The following is an 11,558-nucleotide window of genomic DNA, read 5'->3' on the forward strand; positions in this document are numbered from 1 at the left end:
GCGTACGAACGAGGAGCTCCCGGTATTTGATCTTACGTACCGCTCGTTTCCCGCCTGCTCTCGTCAGCGCGGGCTCGATGAACCGTGGATAAGCTTTGCTACGATTATCAGGTACTCCCTTCCATTGATAGGCGTACAGTTTCCTTTAAATTTGCCTGGCTGGCAAAGTGGAGTGCCTATTATCCGAATGACTCTGAACAGGTACTAAGGCTGAACCGCATGGGGAATCGTGCGGAGTCTTTGAAAAAATTCTAAAGTACCCACGGGGTGATAGGTGAAAGACTTAGGAAACAGGCTCGATAATGAAGAATATTTAATCATCCGCACTTCCAATTTCCATCGCACTCTCCAAATAGTCGCGCTCCTTCAAGCGTCACGTCTCTGCGGTCTGACGTGCGTGTTTAGTTTCTCCTCTCGGCCGTCACGGTCTGACGCTCCTAATCGTTACGGGATCGGAGTTAACGCGGGATCTTCAGCGAGTCGAAACCGCAGAATCTGCTCGAGAATCGAGCCGTTAAACCGCCTGAAAAAGCACGATCAAGAGTGCGATGGTTGCAGTGCACGCGCGACATTCCAGCGATGTTTCCCGGCGGCGACTTTTCTCCGCGGGTATTTTCGGTGCCACCCCGGGTCCACCCTTCGGACACGTCTTTTGCGTCGCGAGACGACCGACATCGGCGTCTTTGCTCCGTGTCATGGACGAGCGAGTGCGGTCGCGATGGGCGTGGTGGCCCGCAGTCAGAGAAGCGTGACGCATCGAGCAGCACACGCTATTCACGCGCAAGCACGCACGCACGCGTACACACGACCGAGCTCGGGCACGAGCGTGACACGGGACACGGCCTCTACAGGCTGTTCAAACTTCTCCAGCCGTGTCCAGCTTGTCGTTTTGGACCGAAAGCATTGCCGAGGTGGAGTGGCTTTTTGGTCATCATAAGGTGCACCATCCACGTAAGGTGTTCCAATATGGTTGACGGTTTTGGGTGGCGTGTAGCTTTGTAGAATTACGGAAAGGGATGATATAGATTTTTAGATGTCGCTTTTCTAATTACTGTTGGATATTTAGTACCTTGAATGGGAACCCTTTAGGGTGAATCAGAGTGTGATTCAACGAGGTATAACTCAAAGTTTAGACTGGCACTAGCTCTTTTGAAGCGTCCTCTATAGAAGTCCTCGATGCGTTTACTTCGAGTTCCTCTACCTCGTTTGATTTTACTCTTCTTCCCTTTTACTCTACTTCTTCAAAATGTTGCAGCCGATTTGCATAATGCAGCTGGGACGATAAAAAGAGAGGGAAAGGTCTCTTGACGCGTACTCTGAAAGTTAGACACGGACAATTACACGTACTTTGTGGGGGTCGATCGTGTAGAAGCTGGGCACGTATTCAGGAGAGTTATTCGCGATCGTGGCGAGCGCGATGGCCGGTGATTTGCACTCAACCTTGGCAACTTTTCGTAAAAATCGCCCCGAGGTGATGACGCGTGACGAAGTTAATAAATTCAGCCGTTGCCGATGCAAAAAGCGTCATTACTGATCGCTCGTAAATCCTCTCGCGCCTTGGAGATAAAACCGAGAGATTTACGGGGGCCCGGGAACTGTGTCCCGGGACGACGCGTTTCTTTAAACAGCACCGACGGTTTCTCGCGGCAAGCCGCAGCCCTTCTGACGCCCTCGTATCGCCGCGACAATCGCTTCCGAATGTGTTCCCGGTAATTGTCCCACTGACACGAAAAGCAATTCTTGTAGTGTAACGGTATAGAGAGCGCAGTGTCGATTCGTTCGTTCCGTGACGTAAGCTCGTTAGCGAGTCCCTAACGTGCATGCCCCACTGGTGGCAGAATAATTATGGAAAATTATCGTCCCACGCTGGACTGGAGATGCCCGTGGAGGCATGAAGAAAAAAGTGGCCCGGCTATCGTAAATCACGTGAACCGCCGCATCAAAAGAATACCGTGGCCCTCGCCGAATCACCTCTTGTGCTCCCTTCGCTCTTCGATTTTCAGGAACCAACGAATTTAAATCCGCTCCGACGTCCCACCACAGGGGAAGACGTTTAGGGATTCTTCGACTCGTTGACACGTTCAATTTCACTTGGAACATCGCATTCAGAAGTGTTATATAGTCCTGATACGTAAGTGGGTCGTACCTATTTACAATATCTTCCAAGTTATCTGGTCAGTTTCCATAGATCACGATCTTCCGTCGTGTGTCAAGGTACCCCTCGTCTATCCACAAAGTACGCACGAATTGTTACATTCCTTAATTAGCTCTGATTCTTTATGACTTCTTCGTATCATCCAATTCGCAGAACTGATATCGGTATACCTTTCACGGAAGAGGATCGCAAGCGGACCGCTGGATGCTGTACCGTTCTTGTTCTCGGATGAATCTCCGCGATCCCCGATCATTGAAAGGGTGTCCGACCCCCGCAGAGTCCAGTGACGTACCACTCCCCGGGTTCAGTGGGTTCGGTGTCAGTCGTAAGTAATGACAATGCGATGACTGGCCGAGCGCTAAACACCTGCATTCACCACCTTATCTCGCGGATCCCGCTGTTAGGACAGGTTTTCGCTATCGTTAGCCGTCCTCGACGATAGACGATGACCCGTCCCGGGACATCGACGCGTTGGGTGGTCCCCGGGGGTCCAACGGGGAACGCGATTTTGACGCATCTCGCGCGCGTCCACTCCTCCGGCATTGTAAGCGACACGGCTCTTCGGTCGAACTGCAACTCATGCAGCGTCGAGCCATTCGAAATTCAAATCGCGGCTCCTCGTTTTTTTCAGACATCCTGGTTCCGCCGTGCTTGGGACGGGACGCGAATCGTTTAGGGGAGACCAGAGTCGAGACGATTCGTCGTTACCCAAACCAAAGAAGGGAGGGTCGAGAGGGTGGCTCCGAGGTCCTTCGACATTTAAGGCACCCTGCCAGAACTTTGGAGAACGTCGAGAGTCTGCCGCTCCGCTTTAATAGCGACACGTTTTCGCGAGGACGGAAGTAATTAACGGTGTTCTCTCCTCCGGGAGGTCGCAGCGTCCCCTGTCTCGGGGATTGACGATCGATATCTCGGGCGACGATTCTGAAATTCCCGGCCCTCCCTCGACGTACCCCCGTGACGACGGCACGCACACCTCCGTCTTATTGATCTTGACATCCACGTCCGTGTTAATTATGCCGAGCGTCAGCAGCCATGTCGATGTCGTCCCTTTGGGGACAACTTTTTAAGTGAACCAATATTATACTTTTAAATTAAATCGCGACGGAGTTATAGTACGTGGCCAATTTCTGTGTACTAACAGAAGAGATGATTCCTTCAAAGTATTTATGCCATTTACGAGGATGAAGGCATTCAGAGTTCCCTAGCATTGTACCTACTGTCCATACTTTTAACAGGAGTTCATTACAGTTTGGATTAAAATTTGGCTTAAAATTACCAAGCTGCTCTCGCTTCACTGCAGGACATCGTAGATGCAAGATGAAGATGATGTTCGCTATTTCCTAGCACGTGCTACTATCGCAGGTGCAGCCCGAATCGGGAAGCGAGCGCGTAGCCTCGGGGACGACGACCATCGGAGACTTCGCTCGTTTCGGCCAACTCGTTGAATATTTATCGGCGTTCGTCTTGTTTGTAGCTCGTTGTGGCTCGGCTGAATTTAAATATCGCGGCTTTCGCGTTCCAGCGCGTGCCTCCTTCGCCTCCATTTTTCCCCGGCTCCACAAGCTGCCTCGTATTATTTATAGGAGCGGCGTGCGTGCGCCTCCGCTCGCTCTGCTTCGCTAAAAGAAAAATCGCGGAAATATCGTACACGGCTATGTTTAGATAATCGCCCCGCGGAAAGCGACGTCCGCGCGGCCTGTGCGATATATCCGCGACGTTTCCACCTATTTGCCTCGGTATGTGCCATTATCGTGAATGTCGCGTTACCCATAAAGAATAATGCTTTATTTATCAGATGAGGGCTATAGCACCTCCTTGCCGTTGATACCACTCGATGTCTCGATTGTATCGTGGATGTAAGGAGTATTATGGGGTATCTACTTTAGACGTGCCTAAGGGATGTGGGGTAGTGATATCTTCGACGATATAGGTAAGCCGCCAAGTGTGTTCCTCGCCACTCACTATAGGGATTTATAGGGGAGAGTAGGATAAAATGGAACGCTTAACTTTAGAGGGTGATAACATAAAATCGGAATAAAAAAAAGACACGGGACTTCAACAGGAGTCTTAAGTGGACCTTAGACTATAAGAAAATCAAAGCCTTTGTTAAGAAAAATATTTGACAACAAAGGAAAATGAGATTTGCGGATTTTCCGCTTATCTTTAATTGAGATGTCACGTGATAGCAACTCATTCGCAGCTCTCATCTAAGAGAAACATTGATGTTCCGTTTTACCCACCCGTTCTGCTTTACCTTACTCTCCCCAATTCGCAAAATGCATGGAAATTGTACAGACCTCCCCTGGGCTCTTGGCATTCATCACTCCAGAGTGCACTACATACCATCTTCATCCCCTAGTGTCTCTGACATTTCTCTATATTCCTTCCAATTAAAATACCTGTCGTGCAGAGGGTACGCATTTCGGTTGGTGGGGAGGTTAGTACACCACCTAACGGTAATGGGCTCCGAGGAGGGTTGCGCAAGTCGTTTACCATGAAAACCCTCAAACAACCCTCCATCTTGAAGTCTGTCGAGTAGGCAGACACTCGTCTGCAAGTGCTGCTCTTTAAAACGCCAAGGGAAGTCTTCATCCCTTTATCCTTTTAGCAGTCAGAATCAACTCATTGCTCGGGGGTTGGTGCTGCGAACTTTGTCGCTATGTGTCTCGAATTGTGACGTTCAAGCTAAGCGTAGTACCACTCAAAGGTGCACAGCAATCGAGGGAAATTCGATCCAACATCCCCCTGCGGTCCTATCATCATCCCTAGAGTCATTCAAGCGGAGGGCTAAAAATTTTCCCGCGTAAGGATTATCTCTGACGCGGTTTCGGGGTGCTTTCACCCCCGAAGCGGCGTAAGGAGAGGAGATGAGCGGAGCACACATCGCAGAAGCTCGAGAAGAGGGCATCGTGAATCGAGGCGAAGGCAAGGGTACACGCAACGGAGTTTCTTCTGCCGCGGGAAGGCGTGGTCGGGAGACGCGCGACGTCCATTTGTCTCGTGCGCCTCCCGCACCAGGAACGCCCTCGCATCCCACGGGCATCGATCACGTCTTCCTCTTACCAGCCGCGTCGTACCGCGCCTGTGTACACTTTACGCGCACCTACCCTCTCCCGCGTATACGTGCACGTACGCGTACACGCGCGTCCACCATCCCCCGTCGCGTCTCGCCTCCCTCGCCGGAGTCGACGCCGATACATTCCACCCTTCCATTCCGCTCGCCCCTCGGCGAGCGCTGAGCCAAGCTTTCGGCTACACTTCGCTCGGGAATCGAGCTTCGAAAAATACCACCGCGCGAGCGACTCCGCTCTAACCATCGCACAGTGGGGAAATTTTGCGATTTTATGGCCAAAACTACAGAATTGAAATTTTTTAATTTTACAAATTTAACACACATGACAATTGAAGAACTATATCCATTTTCGTGGTCAAAACCTCAAAATTTATTTTTAATATATAAAATTATACGAAGTTTGTATTAAAACATTTAACAGTAAAATTGGTGGCATTTGATACTCATATTAGTTCTTCAATTGACATTTGCATTTATTTTGTCGAAATCAGAAATTTATTTTTGTAGTTTTAGCCATAAAATCGCGAAATTTCCTCACTACATGATTTGTCAGCTAAACGTTAGCGCTTTTCGCAAAATTTGAGGTGGATTCAATGGAGCGATTTTTAGGGGAGGGGATGTTTATATTATATGGGGGTGACATTATCTTGCGTCTCTTTAATTGTTCTGTGACCTGAAATGGGGTGGGTGGTTCATTCTGGAACAGGTATTATAATCGCCTGTTTTCTTTCTGTTTCAGCCGGTAAGTGAAGTGTTGTCGTGTTCATTCGTTCTGGCCGGCCATCAAATGTATATGTTTAACTCTTTGAGGGACCAGAGGTCTGATGACGATCTGACACTGGTATGCATCCTGCAGTTTTCTATTTAAATTGCCCGTGCGCGCGTCACTGATAACGAATTGCAGATTCTGTTGTCGATACGACTGCTGTACTTGAAACCCTTCAAGAGTCGTCATCCGCAATTATTCCCCGTCACGGCAATTAGCCAATTCGTTCGTCGTTAATCAGATCGCCGGCGACGCACGAAATAACGATGCCACTCTGCATTCAACTATGCAAAACGCCGGCACATATTTATACGTACATCCAAGTTCCCGTGAATATTCATGCCCGTACGAATGATATAGCACGCTCCGTCGAATAAACGCCATCGCGAGCAATTCAGCGCCGAAGCTTCGCGACTTTACGTCGTCGTTGCCATCGATGCACTTCCTGGAAGCTTATACCATCATCCCCCCGAAAAAAGGAAAGTCCAAATAGGCCATCATGCGTGGTGTGGAAAACAGAATTTATCGGGGGATGAACGACGACTATTTTCAAACTGCAAAACGTGGTTTTTACACCGTTCTCGACCAGAAGGGCGTCCCTGAGTCCCGCAAGTAGCTTTCACAATCGGTATTCAAGCTGATTTATCAGCGCAGAATATTCAACGCCGTGTTTTAGTGCGGATTTCTCAGCACCGACCCGAGGAATTGTCCAGAAGAACGCGTTGGAAAATTGTCCGGCACGCAACATTTCGCGGAACTACTTACGACATAATTGCAGCCGCGAGCGACGCAGGATGTCGCAGTTTGCGATTGCGTGCGGACCGGCGCGCGCGTCTCATGAGCGTTTCAGTCCAGATTCACGGCGCGCCATCGGTGAAGCTCGGTCGGGGAAGACTCGATGCCGATGATCGTAATCGTTACCCCGACCCCAATCGTTCGATCGACGAGGAGTCGCGACTTTCGGCTGACCGAAAGGCGGCAATTAACGATCGCCACGCGGTCACGCATGCCTACGCGCGCGAAATTTATGCGTCGCTATTTTTCTCCCTTTCCTCGTCGCACACGCGTCGAGTCCGCGCCGGCAAAGCGTGGACGGCGCGCTCGTTGCATATGCATGCCTCGATTGATATGAATGCATCGCTGCATACTAAACGGCCCCGCTGCTATCTGATCCCGTTTTCCTTTCGGCCGCGAAAGGTCTCCGCGACTCTTGGAGCCCGCCTTCCGCGCGGAAACCCGCCGCCAGGATCCCTAATTATCGTGCTATTCCCTCGTTCATTAACGCCACGCTCGTCAGAACCACCTAGTTGTCGTTGGAACGAACGATAGACAAATTTCAAAGTACAGGCAGCATCGCGCACTCCGAGTCCCCCCAGTTTGCGACGGTCGCTTATCCCCAGCTTCCAATTTCGAAATATCGCTATCGTCGGCCGAGACGCGCGTGTATCGTACTCGAAATAGAGCCGAGAGGGCGGCCATTATGAATATATTGGCCGGTCGAGCGAACCGCCGATTTTATCTGCGGAATTTCGAGGTCCGTCCCAAGCTCTGCGTGGGAGGATAATGTTTCCCCTTCTCGCGCCTTTCGCTTTTTACCTCCTCCGTGGTTTGAGCTCGCCTCGTTCCTTTTGCCGCTTCTTTCCGCTCGTCGTACTCCTCTTCGTCCCCTGTGCTATCTCCTCGCCTCGTAAACCGATCTTGCATGTACCAGTGACGTCACGACGCTCCTCTCCCAGCCATTCTTCTCTCACTGTCTACCCAGCTCGCGACCTGCGGGCAGGTTCGCTTAAACGACGCTATTAACGGAGCAGGCTCTTATCGTGGCACGCTGAATCGTTGAAACATCGTCCCATCGGGGGTTTTAGTTTCAGGGGCGACGGTTAAACTACAGCACACGGTGCAGCGCGTAAGATTCGAGATTCGAAAGCGTCAGAAGCTTTGAATTATCTACAAAAAGAGCAAGATCGGTGCAACGCACCTGAAATGCGATCAGTGCCACATCGGACAGCGATATAAACGAGCAGAGAATCAGCAGCCAACCACAAGCGACAGCTGTAGCGACCCACAGCGTTTAAGGGTGAACTCTAATCAGCCGAGGCAGCTGCCTCCCACCAGGGTTATCTTATATCCTTATCAGCTGACCATCGGCGATAACGACTCGCCGAACGACCAGCAGTCGCTAACAGCCCCGTGGCTCGTGTAATTCACCAGCTAGACGACTCGGGTCCTCCTTTTTTGCTCCTGCCACGATATTATATCCCGTTCGTAGCCCGGCTCGGCTGTGCGCGTTGTACCTGCATCAGCCACGCTCGGCACGTTCTCCCTCTCGCGCCTCTATCGTATCTAATTATCGAGAAAATTGCTCGATATCACTCTGGCCAGCCGAGCACACAGCCCTTCGTACGGCTATGATTGCCCGTGACCACTTTCCGTCCATCCCCCATTACGTCTCTATCTCCTTGGCCTCGTTGCTTTCTTTCCCAAGCGTTTCGTCGCTTTACCGTCTCGTGTTACCGTGTAACCGGCGAGCTCCTCGATGATCCGGGAATTGTCCTCGTCCAGTGACACGTCGGGTGATTGATAAGACGCGTCCGTCCGTTCGATAATTGAGACGGCAGAACGGCCACTTTATCCAAGCAGCATCTTGTACAGTTATAAGAGCTATGGAGGAGTTAATGGGCAGGCATATCTATCAAGAGGATCGATGTCTAATTGGGTCGAGTCCTCCCGCGGGTATGTAACTGGCGTGTACTTTGCCGTATCGGCTCTAATTATCGTGGAGAAATTGAACGGTATCATTGACACACGCGCACGATATCGCCTACCAACGATGCTCTCGATGGCTACGGGGGTAATTGCGGTTTTCCACGGTAGGTGTTGAGTCGATCTTCGGCCCGTCGACGGCTAAAAGAAAAGTAACTTGTTACCCGGGCTAATTATGAGCGCGGGGCATTAAGATACACGATGGCTCTCGACGTATCTTGACGCGCATCTTTTCGTCGACACGCACTTCGATACACGCCAGCCACGAAGCGACGGAATCGTTAACCTCTACATTTTATACAGGCATTAATATACCATGCGTGCTCCTCCGTGTCACGGCCGCTCCTCGCCCCCGTACCCCTAATTGCGTTTCGAGTCTCGTTTCCTACGTTAGCTGGCGAAAGTTCTGCGCGTCTTGGGGCCCGGGCTCCGTGGTACGCGTCCCAACGTTGAAAAGCCCGACGTGTATAATTTCGTGGGCCGTTCGAAACGTCGAAACTCCGCAGCCACCACGGAGATATATGACTGAGCACCCTCGTCACTTAAAAATCTTGCGCTAGACTCCGAGGGGAAGAGTTTTCGGCCCTCGGGGTCCAGGGCGATCTCGCGTGCACCGTAATAGGCAACTTGGACGAGGTGTTATTAAAGCGTCTTTTAATTGTTCCCCCAATCTGCACGTGGGAACGCATAAAGCATCCTCTGGCAACGTTTCTGGATCTCGGCGCGCCGCTCTGGATGCGTCTTTCTGCGACAGTCGAATCTTCCCTAGAGAGACGCTCCACAATGTTAATCTTAGATCCAAACGTCGGGGATTCGAGCCAAGAAATTTACGAAGCATCCAGCGTGATGCGTATCTGGTGAAAAATGGGCGAATCTCGGTGGCCACCGGGTCGGGAGAGGAACGAGGGAGCAGGAGAGGAAAGGCAGCGAGGAATCGAGCGGAGAATGAATGGACTTGGTAACGTTATACGTGGACCGGTAATTATGACTCCTCTAATCACCGACAATTACCGCAGTTACCGGCCTCGCGGCTTTATCTCGACCGGTCCATCTCCGGCTCCGCTCCGAGTGAAGGAAGAGAAACGGTAGAGCTGAAGAAAAACGACGAGAGCACTGGGGCCACAGTCGCTGGAATCGAACGCGGGGTAAAGGAAATGCTCGAAAAACGCGTCGATTATTCCGTGGCAATTGCCGGCGATTAATAACGATTACCAGCCGAACGAACCGCTGGAATCATTCGTCATTGGTCCCTCGTGCAATCTGCGCGGTTCACAGTCCACAGAGAAACAGAAAAATTGACGTTTCAATTAGCCGCTCGTTCCCCGTAAGAAATCGAACGGCGGTGGTGTAGGGTTCCCCTGCACTTCGTTGCGTTTTCTTTTTCGCAATTAAAAGAATGGGTTGCTACCCTCCTCGAGTTGCCTTCGAAGAAGGACGGCGACGTGGGAAGTGAAAAAGGCGATAGGAAAAGGAGTACCTTTTCTCATTACCGCGGAGGGTAATTAGTCTGAGGAGTGGATCGAAAGGAAATGGTCGTCTGTCGTGGAACGAGGCCGGTTACGTGGCAATAATGGAGAGGATTCAATCAAGTTTTTGCCCACTTTTTCTCAGGCTTTAGAACTCTGCTCGAATCCTCGTTTCAAGAGTGATCCATCGTTCGAGCAGGCAGCGCGGTGCCTTTGCTCGACGCCGAGAAGGCACAAGTGCACTGCAATTCTCGTTAACAACGAGTCATCCACAATACGGTCGTGAATCACGGAGACGTATCATTCCTACCGCGAATCGCGTGCTCGCGAGGTTTCCACCGAAACGTTTGTGAATCGCCTTTCAAAGGACTGATCTTCCCGATGACCGATTACGTCTCTAGAAGCGCTCCTGCTGGAAGTAACGCGATTGAATTCGTGCATAGCTTGGGGGCTTTACCCACGATCATGTTCTGGCTATCTGCGATCCAGTAACGCGATCGTTCCCATAGAAAAATGCTCGTTGAGCCGGAAACGCTTCTGTCACCGTGCGTTTGTTACCGGCACCCTATTATAGCCTGGATAGAATCAATTGGCTGCTCCGGGACACTATCCCCCACCTCGAATCACGTCGATGCTATCTACCACGAGCTTCTCAGCTCGCAGAGTACCTACTCCCTCGGTTTACATTTCCCGCTGCTGTAACTGATCGAAAGCGTCTATAAATAGATCGATGGGGGAAAGAACGGACAGTCTCCGAGTCAGTCGGGGATTCGACGGCAGGTTAATTAGACGCGCTGTCAAAATTGTTATATTTTCGCCAGTCACCGCGCCTCGCGCACCGGCGTTACATCGTTCGAGGAGATATCAGATCGCCACGGTCCGATGTCGGCTATGTAATTCGCTCGGGCGTGCAGGCCCGTCTGGTTTTGAGCAAGACGAGGGCGCGAAAGGGGAGTGGGTGTGTGGGGAGGACACGGGGATATTCAAATGCCGCCACTCTTGTATGGAAATACGCGAGATGTAAAGATGACGGTGAGATACGCGAGTCCCGTCGCGGAGATATTACCAGCTGCTAACGCGTCGACTAAATCACCGACCATAATACGATACTCGCCGCTTTCAAGACGCCGCACAGTGGGGAAATTTTGCGATTTTATGGCCAAAACTACAGAAATAAAATTTTTGAATTTTACAAATTTAATAAAAATGTCAATTGAAGAACTATATCCATTTTCGTGGTCAAAACGTCAAAACTTATTTTTAATATATAAAATTCGGCACTTTTACGTTCTAATATATGAGAAACTAAATTATCCGAAACACTGCACTTAC

The sequence above is a fragment of the Andrena cerasifolii genome, chromosome 11 (assembly GCF_050908995.1).
Source record: "Andrena cerasifolii isolate SP2316 chromosome 11, iyAndCera1_principal, whole genome shotgun sequence".
Taxonomy (NCBI): Eukaryota; Metazoa; Arthropoda; class Insecta; order Hymenoptera; family Andrenidae; genus Andrena; species Andrena cerasifolii.